Source organism: Panthera uncia (genome assembly GCF_023721935.1).
Source record: "Panthera uncia isolate 11264 chromosome E2 unlocalized genomic scaffold, Puncia_PCG_1.0 HiC_scaffold_20, whole genome shotgun sequence".
NCBI lineage: Eukaryota > Metazoa > Chordata > Mammalia > Carnivora > Felidae > Panthera > Panthera uncia.
Genome location: NW_026057589.1, coordinates 17,726,278 through 17,744,626, shown reverse-complemented (window position 1 = coordinate 17,744,626; position 18,349 = coordinate 17,726,278).

The following is an 18,349-nucleotide window of genomic DNA, read 5'->3' as shown; positions in this document are numbered from 1 at the left end:
AAACAAGGAGTAGCCATGGCACCTGGGCAGTGTGACACTAAATGAAAAGTCTTCTGAGATGTTGGCACCATTGCTTTTTCAATCAAGAGCCCGAAGGAGAGGAGAGGCTTGAATGAGAAGCCACTAGACTACATAGGTTGCAGAAGAGGCTATGGAAACTCATCATGGCTTATCAGCTTCCTCAAAGTCAACACACACACAGGAGGGTGCCTGGGTGGCACAGTTGGTTAAGCATCCAACTGTTGATTTTGGCTCAGGTCATGATCTTGTCGTTCATGGGACTGAGCCCCATGTCGGACTCTGTCCTGTCAGCACAGAGCCTGATTGGGACTCTCTTTCTCCCTCTCCCTCTCCGCCTCTACCCTGCTCACACGTTCTCTCTCTTGCTCTTTCAAAATAAATAAATAAACATCAAATATATTAAAAAAGACACACATAGGAAATTAAGTGAGAAGGCCTGGTTGGAAATTTTTGTCTTGCTAATAATTAAGTAAAAAGCTTCCATGGCTTGAAAGGTAGATGAGCCTACTTACCATTTGGCATTTAACATCAACTGGTAGATTATAAGGCTGTTATCACATTCACAAAGCCCGACCAAAAACAAGAGCTCCGCATTCTTATACAGAATATGGAACTATGTAAATGGCATTATGTAACTGATGTTAAGTGAGTAGTTCAAGTGACAACACCTTTAGACGGAGGGAATTTCCTGTAAAATTTAACGACCCAAGAAATTTTAACAGAAACAGCAAGACTTGAGGGGTGCCTTGGTGGCTCAGTCGGTTAAGCATCCAACTCTTGGTTTTGGCTCAGGTCATGATGTCTCGGTTCTTGGGTTCAAGCCCCACATCGGGCTCTGCACTGGCAGCACTGAGCCTGACCGGGATGCCCTCTCTCTAAATCTCTCTGCCCCTCCCCCCCAAAAAAAAAAATAAATTAAAAATTAAAAAAAAACAGAACTTAGAAAATATCAATAGTAGTAGCTCTAGTAGTCCCAGAAGTAGCAGTGATAACCAACAGCAATAGAAATAAACAAATGGCATAGTATTATTTCAATCTCCAGTAAGGAACAGGCTTGAAATGGATGATATGCAACGTGTGTGTGTGTGCGTGTGTGTGCGCGCGTGTGTGTGTGTGTGTGCATGTGTGTGTGCCTGTGTGTGCGTGTGTGTGCGTGTGTGTGTGTGCATGTGTGTGTGCGCGTGTGTGTGTGTGTGTGTGTGCGTCTGGAGAGACAGAGGAGAGATCCTGTTTAATTCTCACAAAATCTATGATATTATATGTTTACAGCAACTACCATTATTTACCCCTTTTTTATAATGGGGGAATGGATCTTGCCAAAGGTTACATGGCTAGTAAGTAGCAAGACAGAATCTGAATCGCTATCTATGCAATACCAACACCCATAATCTTTCCAATGGACGCTGTTGTTTGGACACACGCTGGTGTTTTTGAAACTCAGAGAAAAGCGAAAGCTTTCTGGCAACTCAGCACAGGCAATTATGAACAAACCAAGACCACACTTGGTGAATACGTATGTCTGGCTGGAGTGGACTGTGCATGTTGGGGACAAAAGTAAAGCAGGGTAGGAAAGGTTGACTGGGTCATGAAAGATCTCACTTACCAGAAGATAGGGTCTAGACTCTATCCCTTGGGCAACATGGAGCCTCTGACCCATTCTGAGCAGCAGCAGCATTTGATAAGAACTATTTGTTAGAGGGGAGCCTGGGTGGCTCAGTCAGTTGAGCGCCCGACTTCAACTCAGGTCATGATCTCACGGCTCGTGGGTTCGAGCCCGGCGTCAGGCTCTGTGCTGACAGCTCAGAGCCTGGAGCCTGCTTCATATTCTGGGTTTCCCTCTCTCTCTCTCTGCCGTCTCCCGCTCATGCTGTCTCTCTCTGTCTCTCAAAAATAAAATAAATGTTAAAAAAAATTTTTTTAAAGAACTATTTGTTAGACAGGAATGTTGGGATGGAGGCAGGGAGGCCAGCCAGAAGTCTGTTGCAATAACTTACTGAGGAGTCGTAGATTCATCTTGTCATCCTATCATGAGGAAATGTCTGTATTTGTCCAAGCCATTGGTGTCAACTTCTCAACAAGACATTAGAGATCATGTACAGCCTGATGCCATTTCTCTCTTTAGCATCCTCTAGTACCTTCCACCCACCCTTGCTCATGACAGTTTAGACCACTTATCTTTTAGTTCAAGTTGGTAAATTCCTGCCCAACTCACACATGCTACCTTTGTTCCTGAAAAATACTCTCTGCTTTCTTCAGAGGATGAACTCCTATCCATCACTAGCCTTCCAGCCTCAACATCCACCCAACTACCTCCTGGGAAATTTTCCTACCCCTTCTTAATGCTTGAATGGCCCCTTTAGTGCATTTGCATAACCCCGTGGCTTCTGCATTCTCCTCACTTATTATCACTGAGCTAGTTAATTACGTAAGTGTGGAGTTACTCGATTAATGCCTCTCACTCCCTCTCTAATCTGATGTTTGATGATGTCAGGGACAGTGCCTATTTTTTTTACTGTCACGTTCTTATCTGTGTTAAGCACAACACCTGGCCCATTATCAGCATAAATAAATGTTTGCTGAATGAATGGGGGATGATTCAGGATGCTCAGCCTGAAAGTGTGGGGTGGATGGAGTGGATTTTGATGAGGATGAGTAAAAAGAAGGATGTCGAGGCTGCGTTGGGACATACGTGGCCTTTTGTTCTACAGACAGCTATGGTCAACGGCCCATCTCAGCAGCAGGAAGTAGAGACTCAGTGATTAGCAGTTAATTGATCCACTAAACTAAACCAACTCCCAAGAAAGGAAGCAGCAACACCCACAACATGGGGCTTGCCTAGGACACCTCAGCACAACTGAAGCTGTGTCCACGTGGTTTGCTCCCTTGCACATCTTGACAAGGACAGTTGCCTATGTCAAAATTTCCATCTTTGTGTGGTAGGAGTAGTCATATATATGTTAAAAATTCTATGGAGCAGCCAGATTATTTCTGTCCTGATGTCCATCAAAGAGACACTTTCAAATCCAAGGGAGAAGAACGACATTTCCTGAGTTCTTGCATGGTAGGAGACACCTATCCGTTAACTTAATAGCTGAATGATGATTCGATTGGCTATACATTACAGGTGTCACATCTTGCTTCCCTGAGGGTGTTTTAGACACTGTCCCGCTGTTTTCTAGCATTGAATTATCACTGACATGAAGTCCGCAATCATTCTGATTATTTTTTTCTCCTTATATGTAACTGGATTGCCGTGAAATTCCCACTTTTTCTTTGCAACCTGAAACTATGTGAGAATATGTCTCAGGTTAGATGAATTTCTATCAGTATTTCCTAGGACATATTATGGCCTCTCAAGCCTTATCTTCAAATGTTGTTTCTCTGTTTTGTTTAGGTCGTCGGGTCCTTGTGTTAGGCACAACATTGTGTAATATCTAATCTCCTCTGTTTTCCAGAGCTATTATTTTTGTCTCTCATATCTTTTAACTCTTTAAAACTATAATTTCACATATTATTTTATCTCAGGAAAACATTCTTGAATTATATCACTGAATATGTATCTTCTTTCTCTTTTAAATGTTTTATTCATTGCCTTAGCTTAGTTATATCAGTGATGCATAAAACTAACATGTATCAGTTATGTCAAATGCCCTTTTTTTCAAAAATCTATTTTAAACTCTTGCCCTTTTTTTTAATCTAATTTTAACGACTGGTCTCAAGTATACCTTCATGTCCCTAATGGTTTGTCAGCAATTCCCCCTTTAGTGGCTTCCAAAGGTCTTGATTTCTGTGATGATTTTCTGTCTCTTTTACACAGCTTTCCTGAATTTGGCTATATCATTTCTCATTTGCTTCTATTGTTCTGTCATTTATTCCTTGAGCACTTGTAGGTCTACTTTGGGGCCTTACCTCATAGAGGTCATGCTTTGATCTCTTGGAACAGCGGGCCAAACATATGAAATTGCCATTGCCAGGTTCCCCTGAGATAACCTTCTCACTGGATCACACTGCTTAAGAACTTTCTAGCATGGGATGCAACTGTTCCGTGGTAACACTCAGGGAATGGAGTGTTTGTAGGGTTTGGAAGAAAGCATTATGCTCAATGGCTGAATCAGCCCTGTAGTTGGGCTGTTCAAAACACCCTATGTGCTAGAACCATAGTCAGAGGGCCCATCATGGACCAATATCAACATCACCTGTGAGTTGCTAGAAATGCTTGGTCCCAGGCCCCCCAGACTTAATCCACATCTGTACTTTGACCAACTCCCCAGGTGACTGATGTGCGCATAGTTTGTGAAGCACTGTCAGAGAAGACCACCAGGGCAATGCCCGTTGCCATGATCATCCGCTCCTGCTGGTATGGTGGGTTTTGCCCATAGTCTATGAAGAATGTCTTACAAAGACAGCCCACAGCCTGAGAGAGAAAACCCATGACTGTATTTGGAGCTCCAGAGTTTGTTAATATTTTTCAAAACGTCAGTCTTTGTCAGCTGAGATTTACCGCCCATACGAGGGAGAGCATGGCTGCCTGAGTGAACGTACTGATCAATAATTCAAATTAAGAAATTCCATTTTTAACGCTCACCCCAGACTGAAATGACGGCAGGGCCCAAGTTGTAATTATTACAAACTTCAGCTATTAGAGATTCCACTCTGACTCCTGTAGCCAGGAGAAGAGAAAGCTGAGAAAAACCACTCTGCTTCTTTTAAGAGATTGTGCTTCTTCAAGACATGACCAATGGTTTGGATTATCCCTGTGGGAATCTTTCATTGTGGGCCGTATCATATTCCGAAAGAGTATGTACTGGGTCTCCGTTAATGAAGATGGAGACACCGGGTTGAGCGTAGAATATGAAGCTTGCAAACACAACAGATCGTTTCCCAAAGATCCAGATATATCTAACATCCTAAATGTGATTTTGAGGCACTCAACACTCTTGGGCTGTAATTTGTTTTCTGAGAAGACGGTTTAAGAGAACATGGTCTTCCCGGGCACCATGAGGAATGTGAGTTACATAGAAGGAAGAGTTTCCTTACAGCACAGGCAGAAATCAATGAGAGGCTTGTCTACGAGTGTCTCGGCTTTGGGAATGTCTTTATACACATAATGGATGGCCACGTGCTACAGAAGGATATTCTCACATTTACCAGGTTTTCTGGGCTGTAGCTTTGTGACAAAGCCAAAGGATTTTGAAAATAAAAATAAAAAGGATAAATCTGTGGTTTCATGTGTGCGGCACAAAATATGCCAATTCCACTAACTTCAATGCCCTTTTCACTGGAAATGGAGAAGTCTCCCATGCAAGTGCAGAGCCCAGAGCTTCTAGGGCTTTGGTGTGGCTTTTCTTTCTTGATTTATACTCTCTGAGGGACCCAACTCTACTATTGCCCCATCTTTGTAGCGCCTCACTTTTCAAAGTGTATGCACTACTTGGATCAATAATATTTAATCCTTTTAACGGACGTGGAGGCAGAGTATCCCTGTTTTATCGATGAGAGAAACGGGGCTCAGAGAAGCTAAGACATTTTCCTCAGGCCATCTGCCTCAGCTTCTTTGAGTCAGAATATGAACCCAAGTAGTTTAACTCCAGATTCTGTACTCTTAGCCACCAACTAGAGCCAATGGTTTTGAGAGCCAAGCACTGTCCTGAGTTGTCACATCTATAAGAATAGAATACACAGTACACACAAGTGCTAAGGAGGTGTGGAGAGGAGCAGAGGCCATCTTGGAGGTAGCCTTTGAAGAGAGAGATGGTCCCAGAGAGCCCATGAGTGGAGTGCCCCATTATTCAATACCCTGTCATGGTGATCGTGAAATGGAAAAAAAATTATTATATATGTGACTGGCTACATATATGTGTGTGTGTGTGTGTGTGTGTGTGTGTGTGTGTGTGTGTGTCAATAAAATAAGAAATGCTTGGGGCGCCTGGGTGGCTCAGTCGGTTAAGCATCCGACTTTGGCTCAGGTCATAATCTCACGGTCCGTGAGTTCGAGCCCCGCGTCGGGCTCTCTGCTGACAGCTCAGAGCCTGGAGCCTGTTTCAGATTCTGTGTCTCCCTCTCTCTCTGGCCCTCCCCTGTTCATGCTCTGTCTCTCTCTGTCTCAAAAAAAAATAAGTAAAAAAAGAAAAAAGAAAAAAGAAATGCTTTTGTTTACAAGTAACAGAAAACCTAACTCTGGAGGCTTAAACAAATAAGCACTTAGTTTTCTCTTACTGCATGAAATCTGGTGGTAGGAAGTTTCTGGAATTAGTTTAATACAGTGGTTCTCAAGCAGGGATGATTTTGCCCTCCCAGGGATCATCTGGCAATGTCTATATATATTCTGGGTTGTGACAACTGGGAGACCCGTTTTTGATTGTCACTAAATGCTGCTGGCATCTGGTGAGTAAAGGTCAGGGAGGCTGCTGAACATTCCACAGATCAGCTCCCACAACAAAGACTTATCTGGCCACAAACATCAACAGTGCTGAGAATAAAAACTCCGGATCTAGTAGTGAGTGATATCAAGGGCCATCTCTTGGGCTTCACCTCATCGTCTCAAATTGGCCACTGAGCCATACCCACGTTTGAGACAGGGCGATGGGGCATGGGAGAAAAGCTATGCCATAGCTGTGTCTTTTCCATTTGTCAGGAAAGGAAATGCCTTCCCAGAACCCTGAGAAGACGGCCCTTTCCATAGGACTGAGCAGACCTGTGACCCCAAGGAGAATCTGAGATAGGCAGTGTCTTGCATGGGACCAGGTACACTGCTGCCCCAAGCCAGCTTGGGGTCTGTTAGCAAGGAAGGAGAGGACAGGGCGGGCTATAACCAGTGTGTGCCATACTAGGCCGATGTCCCTCACAGATGTATGTAGTGCCTTTCAGTCAGTCCTACAGAAGCCATGAAAAGTACAATGGCCGTACCCTCTTAGTGATGTTACATGGAGTGGCCTCCTTAGTCTGCCAGTGTCTCTATTTAAAGGGCTAGCCCCATCTCCCAAAAGCAAATGTTTTTAAAGCCTCTTTTCCCATTGATAAATCGTCTGAGCAGAGACAGATTGAATAATTTATCTAGACTCTAAAAATCAGTATGGGCTATTCTCAAAGCGGCTGTGGTCCAATTTTAGAAAATGTATTTGTGGTGCAATAAATAACAATATTAATCCCAGACTCCTTTTATTGCTGTTTGATTCATTCATTCAACAGATATAGAGAGGGCTCTGATGATGACTGCTTGGCTTAAGAATCAAATCACGGGTATGGTAAACTTTCCAGAAGGTAAGCTCCTTGAAGGAAGGGATCACATTGTTCTTGACCATCAGGATATCCACAGAGCCTGGCTCACTGAATGGCTTATGAACGAAGGTTATCTTCATGGGGACTATGTTCTACTTGAGAGTGGTGATGGATATGGAAAGTATTGTGATACATCACAGAAAAGTCAGATTCTCTAGGATGGTCTCCCCATCCAGCTTTAGGGGAATCAGGGAAGATTTCCAGAAGGAAAGGCTATCCAATGTGAAACCTGAAAGAAGACAAGTCACTAATCAGTGGGTCTGCATTGCACCCCTCCTCACCCACACAGCCCCTCCTCCCTTACTTATATGTATTGCATAATGTATTTATTATATATATATTATGAAATTACATCTATAAATTTATTTATAAACAACTCAATATGAGATTTTGAAATTTCCTCTAATTTCCAACAATTTGTGAGTCTGTGATTGCGGTTCATTATTTCTGGCTGGAATAGACATCAAGATTGCCTTCCTTCTTGAAGCCTCACTGCATACCAGAGACAGAGGTGAAGAGAAAGGAAAAGCTGGACACTGGGACTGCCCTCTGAGTTTTTGCAGAGGCTGCCTCTGGAGGCAGGTCATTGGCTGCCAGCAAATGTGTTTCCATTTCGTTCATGTCCCCTTAGCCCCCTCACCCCTCCCAGCCCCCACACCCTGGCGTACCATTGTCCAAGAAACTGCAGCCTTCTCTGTTGACAGCCCAAGGTGGGAGACAGCCCAGACTGCCAATATGGAGTTCTCTCTTGGGGAGGCTTTTATGACGTTTTTGGTTGGAGCAGCTTCTCTGATGCTCCTGTGTAGGAGGGAGTCATAATTCTATCCAGACTATTCCATCTGCCCTGCATGAGGAAGACTTCATTGCCAGAAATGGATTCACCAAGCACATGGCTCAAGACTCAGCTGTAGAGTGGTCTCAGTCATATAGTCTTTGTTGACGTTTCAGCCTAGAGATTTGCTTGCCCCCACTATGCCGTCTACATGTCTATCAGCACACTCACTAATAGTGTTTATTGCGTCACATTACTCTTAACCTATCCACCTATGGCCTTCTAGTATTTGGTGAGCCCTAATTTTGTTCTTGTGTTCACTGAACTAATTTTACTGAGCTCCGATTATGTATTTGATGAATGCAATGGTCAACGAGACAGACACAGTAGTCCCTGTCCTAATGAATCTTATATGCAGGAGGGGAAGTCTTCAATTCAAATGTTGACTGTAAAAGCGTGCAATGAGAAACAGAGAAGGGTGCTTGGATGATCATGTGCCATGGGGACACTTAGCAAGGGCCCTGGCATATGTAGCAAGTCAGGGAGGGCCCTACAAGATGTGCTGTGTAAGCCGAGGACAATAAAATAAGAACAAAGACTGTCTCATCTGTCTTGTGTCTCTAGGGCCTCGTATGCCTGGAACACAAAAGTGTGTGCCAGCTGGAATAAATGAATTGAGTCTGCTGCTGAGGTATCTTCCAGGGGATCCCTGCTCCTCCTCTCCTCCCCATTGGCTAGCTGGTTTTGCTCAAGTCCTCACCATCCCCTTCTCTTCTGCAGCAGTCTTCCAACTGACTCCGTCATCTCCACCACTGGACCCTCCCTCTCCAGCCTCTGCCATGTTGAGAGCCTTAAATCACAAAATGGATCATGTAATTGCCTTGCACCAAACCTTCCCTGGCTCACCAGGTAGACCCCATCCTCTCTGTCCTTTCTTGTTGAGGCCTCTGTTTCCATATCACAGATCTTCCCCTGGATTCTGAATTTGCCACACTCTTTCTATCCTAACTTTGAATCTGCTGTTCTCTTTGCCTCGGTGGCCTTTCCATTTTCCCTGACCTGGTGAACAACCTAGCATGTTTGCAGAGCCCACGCATTGAACTCCATCTTAGTTACATTTTCCCCGCCACACCACCCCCCGTCATAGGTAGGCTCCCATACAATTGGGTCATGGTGGTTGACAAGACTTGCATCCCCCAGTAGACTGTGGGAGCCATCCTCAAGAATGGGGATGTTATTTTTAATCTTTGTTTCTCTGGCGCTGTGTCTCAAGTGCAGTCAGGACTCAATAAATGTTTCTGAAAGGAAAGGGCATTTTCACTGCTTTCCAGAAATAGTCACTACAAGACACAAATTAATAGCCTTTTGTTTTCTAAAAGCGATAGCTACTATTACAGGCAGATTTTACAGTTGTTTATAAATACCAAAAACTTTTTTTTTTCTAATGAGCAGCAGTAGAACCACTGCATTTGGCTTTTGTTTACACTGTACATACTTCACTTCAAAACGAATATCTGCTTAGCAATGCCTGTGCCAGGGTCTCTTGCCTAGAGAAGATCTTCCAGGGAATGTTGGGGAACATCGAGACCAGTGCACACCTTTCAGGAGCATCTTACAGATCTTCTTTACCAGAAGGGCATCTGAAATAAACAGCTCTTGCCAAAGGCTTTATTTTCCAACAATTTTCTGGAAAACTGACATAGGAACACATCACATTTCGTCCTTGAAAAAAGCACTGTGAGTCAATGGAAGTAAGCAAACCAGCTCCACCCTTGCTGGGTGAGCATGCCACAGCCCTAAAGCAAAGATCACCTGCAAACCCTCCGATTAATTGGGGTATTTTCTTAATTGGTCTTCAAGAAATGAAAGTATATATAGTACTTTACTTAGTATCACCATGATCCCTTTACAAGGTCAATTTATCATTGTCGCTTGCACCTTCCATGGAAGAGTGCTTTACTGCTGAGCCTAGAGCTCTAATGAACTTGAACTTCACAATAGCTACAGGAAATTAACCAGTGTCATCTCAGAAGACACCAGCCCATTCATCAAGTTAATACTAGCTTCCATGAACAGGATGTGTTGGGGTTAGTGAATCTTTTGAAGCATGTGGTGACTCAACATACGTATCTTTGATAATTTATATAATTGACCATGCATGATACCTATTTGCCCAAAGAGCCCGACAAGACAGCGAAGAAGTTGCTTCTGCTTTCAAATCCCATCTGGCTTCCTCAAAGTGTTAATGGTAAAGAGCATTATTGCCTATTCCAAATGGTGATTCAAAAGGGTTTTCAAAATGAAAAGAAAGAACTAAGGCTTATTTGGCGGTAAGGAGCCGAATTCTACCTTGTTCTATTGTCTCTGCTTACAGGGACTCAAATGCTTAAACACTTAAAGAGAATCTTGAACACTGGAGTGATCGTTTCCATCAAGTTCCAAGAATTTCACCCAGTCCAATTCTGCTGGTGATAATGGTAATAATATATCTTTGGAAAGTTCCAAGCATGAATTATTTGCAACACAAGTTAGATGGTAATAGCATGCATCATACATTAGTTCTTGAAGCTGAATAATGCAGGGCTTGTGCAGTGTGGGTCGATAGAATTTGGATTTCTCCAAATCGTTTCCCTTTGTTCTCTCATGGAGAAGACAGTCCTTCTGTGAGGTCAGTCCCACTGTGATAGTGGACAAGCTCAGGTACCTTGCTTGATGCCAAATGAACAGTGATGCTCCCTCATTTCGGGATTATGCCCTCTACGTCCAAGACATCAACTTGGAGCTCCAGACGGCAGTTATTAATGAATTGATGAGTATTTGTTTTCCAGACACGTTGCATAGAATGTGTGCTCCAGGTGCTGAACGGGCAGGGCAAGTTCAAGTGGAAAGAACATGAGGTACCATACTCTTTGCCCTAACAAAACCAAATAAAAAATGCACCAGGATAATAAAGCTGAGGAGGCTCCTCTTGTGAAGTTCCTCTCGGAAAGTTCCCCCAAATGGTCAGGCCTTCCCTGCTCCTTAATTTTCATATCTTCTTGTCCCCTTCCTGATTCATGTCTGCATCATCTCACTCTTGATCTGCATTCAAAGACTATTCTCCCAGGCTCTCATCATGTTTTTCCACTGCTAATGCCCAGTGCCTACCATAATGCCTGATACATATGAGATACTCGGTGAAGAATTGTTGAATGACCTGAATTGGGATTGAACAAAAGCCCAATGGATGCTAACGGGTATCTCCCCTTCTGCATGTGCTGTTTCTGATGATACTCATTTTTCCAAAGAGGATTGGACTGGTTCACTTGGTACTGTTGTCTTATCTGCGCAGAGCTCTCATAAGAACCAATCTCATGTGAGTATGTATGGGCATAGAAAACATTCAGCTGTTCTGGATACCTCTTTGGTACACCAGCAGATATGTATTAATCTGTTTTGTGCTCAGCCCTGTGCTAGTTTCTACAGACATCAATGGAATAGAATAACTGGTTTAAGGTGTCTCCTGGGCAACAAGGAAGGACTAGAACAGGGCCCAAGGAAACTTTTGGGAGTAACAGATATGCTCATTGTCCTGATCGTGGTCATGATTTAACAGGTGTATACAAATGTCAAAACCTCAAGCTATATACTTTCAATACATGTGGTCTATTGCACATCAATAAAGCTGTCGAAAATGAAGTAAAAAGATGTCCTCCAGAATGGTGAGGCAATTGTTTCCAAGGCTGGGCCATACCTCAGAATCTCTGATAGAGGTGGATATTCTTACACCCTCTCAATCCGCAGTGTTTGTCTGAAAGTTAGATGAGAAAGGTATTGATCTGAAGTAGTTATAACTGAGTCGGAAGGATGGCCAAATCAAACACGTGCTATTTAATGGGAGACAATGTGAAACTTCTTCTTTGTAACTGGAAAGCTAATGGCACATGTATGGGATTAGAGAGAAACGACTTCACAGGACAAAACAAAGATGAGGAGAACATTTCATGGGCAGTAAATTCAACAGTGCACCATGATTGCCAGAAGGGAAAGGTAGAAAAGTATGACTTTAGGATGCGTTATCTAGAAGAAGGAAGGAGATTGTTCTGTTCTCCTTCTGAGCTCTTTACTCTGCTAGAATATGGTGTTTGCCTTTGGTGGATCACACATTAACAGGGATATTCGAGTAGGATATTTAGAGGACATAAATCAGGATGGTGAAACAATTAAAAATAATGTAGCAAGAGGAACAGTGGAAGGAGCTAAGAATATCTAACCCAGAGAGCACCTTCCATGATCTGCCAACTGCTGGGGGAACGAAACCTGGCAGGTATCAGGCATTCTGCAAACATGGAGCGCATGCCTTAAATCTCTAAGTCTGCAGAGCAAGCCTGTGAGGAGACATGGGCCCACAATGCTCACCGAACTTCTCTGGCCCTCCCTCTTCCTCTTCGAGGGACATGGAAGGATTGCACTTTAAAATCAGGCATAGTCAGGTAACCTTCTTTGGCCACCTATGTGTGCGTGCAGACGATACATACGGTTTCTTGGTGGGAGCACATAGCAGCTGGGTCAGACCTATCAGACCCAACTGCTGGGCCACTGAGGGAAGGCACTATAGGTCAGAACCTGCCCCTAGCTAGACTGCAGGCCATGCTCCACACATGCCCACGCGGCTGCAGGAGAAACAAAACCTTAGTTATCTAAAGCTACTGAGATATGGGAGCTCTTTGTTACTGTAGCAAGACAAATCCCACCCTGACTGATACAGATAGCACTTAGTATCTGGGAATTTCGAAGGAGGAAGCAATTTGCCTAAAATCCTAGATCCAGTCAATGGTAGAGCTGTCGTGTCTATGCAGACGAGACTGGCTCCAGTTTGCAGCTCCTTCATGCCACACAGAGGGGTTAGATCTCAAGTGCAATCTTTGGGCAGAAGAAGGAGCCAAACTGGGAGGTAAAAGAGACCCAATTTTTGGCTCCACATAAAGAGATCACAGCCCCGGTCAGCTGACCATAGAAGGGGCTGCAGGGAGGCTTCTGAGCCCCCATTTCCAAAAGTGTTGAAGCAGAAGCTTATCACCTGCTTTTCCAGGATGTGGTAGGAGCCCTGCAAAGATGTTTGGGCCAAAAGGCTTGTTAGTTTCCTTCTAGCCGGCAGGTCCTAGGAGACTGTCCCTTTCGAGTGGTAGATATGCCTGGAGGGCGTTTCATAAACACGAGCTGACTACATAAAGCCTTCTCTGCCAGGGAGGGGAAAGACGTGACTCCTTCTCAGCAGCAAGGTAACTGGTAAATTAAATCAATGTCGATGGCCCGTACGCTCCGCCTAAGTTCGGCAGAACCTCGCCGGAGTCCTCAGATATTAATTGCAGGAAATGATTTGTCTGCTCTAGGTAGTAAGCCGCAGGTCAATCTTTATCCTCTAAGATCTCCCCAAAGCAAAATACTTTTTTATCTTTCTGTTTTATCCACGACCCGTCCCCCTCCTCCACCCACCGTCCCCACCCCAGCCCAGGTTAATAAACGCCAATGTTTTGTTGTGACCAGTGATTCCTTCTGCATTTTAAATTCCATTTCCCTTTGGTGGGATACTGAGACCCGTGCTCCCCCAGCCTGAAACCCTCAGCCACATAAATCATAGAGCAAGGAGATTTTTATGCAAAATAAAGCACTTTCCATGCTTTTTCCCTTGCAATGATTACATGATTTTCCCCTGAAACTGAACAATATATGTTTCATAAATAGATCCCTCTCTCTGTAAGCAAACCTTGGAAATGGATTATTTGTTTGGTTTGCATTTTGTCTTTCGGGGTTGCAGCTATGAGAAGCCAGCTCTCGTAGGCTCACCACAAAGAGGAGGGATTAGAAGGGCTGAGAGTCATCATGGAAACTGTCCTTTTCACTGGGACTTGCTCGCTCCAAGTGGCACATTGCCCTGTTAGAACCTAGATCATGAGATACTCAGAAAGCCTTGAAAAGAGTCGATTTTTAATCCCAGAGGGGGTGCTTCTCAAAATATTGTTGGGGGTGGGGGCAGAATGGTAGGGGGAAAAAACCCCAAAAGATGTGTTTCAATATCTGAAAGTTCGTAGCCTTTCCAAGCAGATGTTTCTTTTTAGTAACCTCATGTCACTTCTAAAAAACGAGAGAGAGAGAAAGTTCAGTATTTGAGAGAAGTTAGCGTTCTCTGTTAAAGGTACCAAACTGTGGGAAGTCAGCGGCGTTCTTTACAGGACGATGTGTGTTAGCTATGCAATCAGCTGAAAAAAAGACACCAGCGATCGCTTTGAGAGAAAGGGCGCGTTTAATGCCAGTGTTGTGAGTGCTCGGTATTGAAATACTTCTGCGAGTTATCTATCCCCCGTTTCACAGAGAACACCTGCCATGCAGTATGCCACCCACCCGGGAAGTGGGAAGGCTTTGGGGTCCCCTGGCCCTCTGACTTGACATGTCCAGAGGCCACGTGAGAGCCAGGGCTCCCCGCCCGGCTTGTCTAAAGAGACCAAGTCATTTGATTCCCAGGACAAAGGGGCCTCATCAGAGTGGACACGGCCCAGCAGGGAAATCCTGACATCACACAAAATAGAGACAACCTCATTATTCTGGAATGTGAGGAGCTTAGGGCAGAGCAGAGTTGAAAAGTGCCTTTGTACCTTACCTAAATCTGCATGCAGCCCATTTGTTTTCAAGTATCGTTGAGGAGACGGTACATAATTTCATCACCCTGCGGCACGCGAAATGTTTGCCGTGAATGGTGGATTCGTCCAGTTCAAATTAGCCTACTTTCTCTTAAGAAGGCTTCTGAACAGGGGCCACGGGCATCCGGCTGCCTGCTTAGATTTTACTTGTCCTGTTGCTACCTACCCGGAGATGGCTTTGCACAAGAACTCTTCTGAACCCCCTTTTCTCATCTGTAAAATGGGATAGGAATGGGTTATTGTCACTGATATTATACTCAGTATGATCACCGTCATCATTATGAGGAAAGATTTCCTAAATGCCTCCACTGGCCACCCTGTCACTACTAATGATCCCGATATGAAAATCTGGGCACATTTATTAATTTTTTTTAATGTTTATTTATTTTTGAGAAACAGACAGAGTGCAAGCAGGGGAGGGACCGAGAGAGAGGGAGACACAGAACCTGAAGCAGGCTCCAAGCTCCGAGCTGTCAGCACAGAGCCCGATGCGGGGCTCGAACCCACAGACCGTGAGATCATGACCTGAGCCAAAGTTGGATGCTTGACCGACTAAACCAGCCAGGCATCCCTCTGCACATTTAAAAGTACAGAGATCCTAGACATTGTGATCTAAAAAAAAAAAAAAAAAAAGTGCCCAGGAGGTTGGAAGCCTGGGTTCTTTACATTCAAACGCATCAGCGTGTGTGTTAAAATTGACTGAATCTTGGTTTTCTACTTAACAAAGTAGAATTACTTAACAGAGTATTAATTATAGTGCCTGGGATTGGGTGCCGTCCATGCAAAGGGCAGGTCCAATCACTGGCACATGCTTCCCTGCCCAGCCTTTTCCCGAACTCATATCCAGGATCTGTGATTTGACAGTGTTGAGAGCGTGGGAAGGGGGTCGAGGAACAGCACACCCCCCTGGCCGTTCCTGAGCAAAGGGCTCTTGGGCGGGGGAGGGGGGAATCTAACGCGGACTCGTGTTGTCTCTACCCTCATGGTGCTTCATGCGGTGCTGCAGCTGCCCCCGAACATAGCATTGAGGCCTGTCTCCCTTCACCTTGTGAACCACGGTTTGGGGCAGCTACAGGGCTTACGGCTCTGTCTCACACCCAGCATAGAGAATGCGAGCACTGTGTATACACGCACAGGAACCACTCAGTAGGTGCTGACTGAAGGAATGAATAATAGAACACCGCCTTCCCCTGCCGTTGAACATGGCGGGCTATATTATATTTGCTGACCTGATGTCACGTCTTTCCAGGCAGCACCTCTATGCTGGTCTTACTTGGTGTCAGGTCCCCAGGCTGAACACAGTGCCTGGCACACCCTGGATGCTTAATAAATGTTTGTGTTGTGAATGAATGAAGGAATGAATAAATGAGTAAACCCTGGAGTGGCTCAATGAATATTTAATTCCGGCTAAATAAAACATTTGCCATCTGATGACTTGGGTAAATTGGGATATATGCATCAGCTCATTAAGTAGATGGCAGAGAACCAGTCTTTGGGCTTTCTCTTTATAAAATATGATCTGGGGGCTGTCATAAACCTAGAATTACGCACGCATGAAATAAAACTTTGGTTGTAGGCTTTCCGTAATGATTCTGTTCATCTGTGTTCTGTCCTGACTTGAAGGTCCTTTTCGTTTTTTATTTTTTTAAAAATATTTATCTATGTATTTTTGAGTGAGAGAGAGACAGACAGACAAAGAGGGCGGGGGAGGAGCAGGCAGAGAGGGAGGCAGAGAATTCCAAGCAGGCTCTTCGCTGCCAGCGCAGAGCCCAATGCAGGACTCGAACTTGAGTTGTGAGATCATGACCTCAGCTTCACCAATGGAGCCACCCAGGTGCCCCAGAGGTCCTTTGCTTTAAAGCCTGTTGTTCTTATCCCCTCATCTACGCATCTCACCCCTTCCCAGGGACACACCTGCCAGCAGACTTTGTTGTCAATCTTTGTTGGGGGAGGGGGGGTAGCATTAAATGTCATGTGATTTATTTCACAGACACAATTCAGGCTTTCTTTTGTACAGTGGAAAAAGCACAAGAGGCTCATCAGAAATAAATGTCCAAACGTTACTAAGTGCTAGCAAGGACGCAAAAGGAGCTCTCACTCACTGATGGTGAGCTACTTTGGAAATCTGCTTGCAGTACTTTACTCAAACAATGCACACACCTACCCTGCAACCCAGGAACTACATCCCTAGGTACCTTATCTACTAAAAATGGCAGCCCGCGCCCCTAAGAGACATATACAAGCATGTTTCCAGAAGACTTATTCCCCTTACTGGAAAGATAAATAGGTGTGGTTTCTCCATACGGTGGAATCCTATATAGCAGTTAAGAAGAGCCAACTGCTGGTACAACAGTACTGTCCATTTCCAATTGCTCTGGAAGCATTTCACCGACGTTTTGTTGAGTGATACAAAACAGACACAAAAGAGTACACACGGTGTAACTCCAGGTACAGAAAGATGAAAAGCAGGCAAAACTAATCAATAATTCCAACTAGTAGTAGAAGTGTGAAAAAGTGGATGGGGGGAAGAAGACTATATGGAGAGGGGACACACAAGAACCTTCTGGAGATCTGGAAATGCTTCATATCTGGTTCTCACCGGTGAGTGCCTTGGAGTCTGTATCATCAAGCCATATACATAAGAGTGGTGCCCTTGACACAATTTGCTGTAGGTGTAGCATTCCCCATGTAAAATATTTAAATGGCGGGGTGCCTGGGTGGCTTAGTTGGATAAGCATCAAATTCTGGATTTCGGCTCAGGTCATGATCTCACTGTTTGTGAGTTTGATCCCTGCATCAGGCTCCGTACTGACAGTATGGAGCCTGCTTGGGATTCTCTCTCTCTCACGCGCATGCACGTGCTCTCGCTCTCTCTATCCTCCCCTGCTCACATGTGCATACCGACTCCCATTCTCTCTCAAAATAAATCAATAAACTTAAAAAAAAGCCTTTAAATGGCAACACATGTCAGGATTCTCTATCTACTTCTTGACTACTTTTTTTTAAAAAACAAGTTATCCTTCTTTATCCATTGGTACAATCTTCTGATTTCCTTTAAAATATCAATAAATATCTTTGGGTGAGTTTTCTAGGTATGATATTAATAAAGTCACTTCCACTCCTCTGATGTTTATGATGTGGAACTCTTAGCTCAGAGGACAGTTGTTGTAAACAGTATGAGCTTGAACTCAGGAGCCATGAAACTGACTTTGCTGTGTATTAGCTGTGTGATACATTATTAGACGCATAATCTTAACCCCTGTGTGTCCCCGTCTATTTACCTAGGAAGTGGGAATAATAGTGATGTGTCCTCATAGGGATTAAGTAAGAAAATCTATGTGGGTAGCTCAGGGCTTGGCCAGGATAAAGGGTGACTATGGTATTAGTCATATTAGAGGTAGTGGTTGTAATAGTATGAAAAGCAATCACAAAGGCAGTGATATTGTAACCAGAGTCACATTGGCCTGTCCAGACCATAGCTCAGATTGCTGGGGTTTGAGCTCAAGGCATCGAGGAGGGGCAGGGGGGGAATACAAAGGCTGTGAGTAGCAATGATACCGTGGCCATATCCACATCAGAATGGAAACCTCGGAGCTCAGCT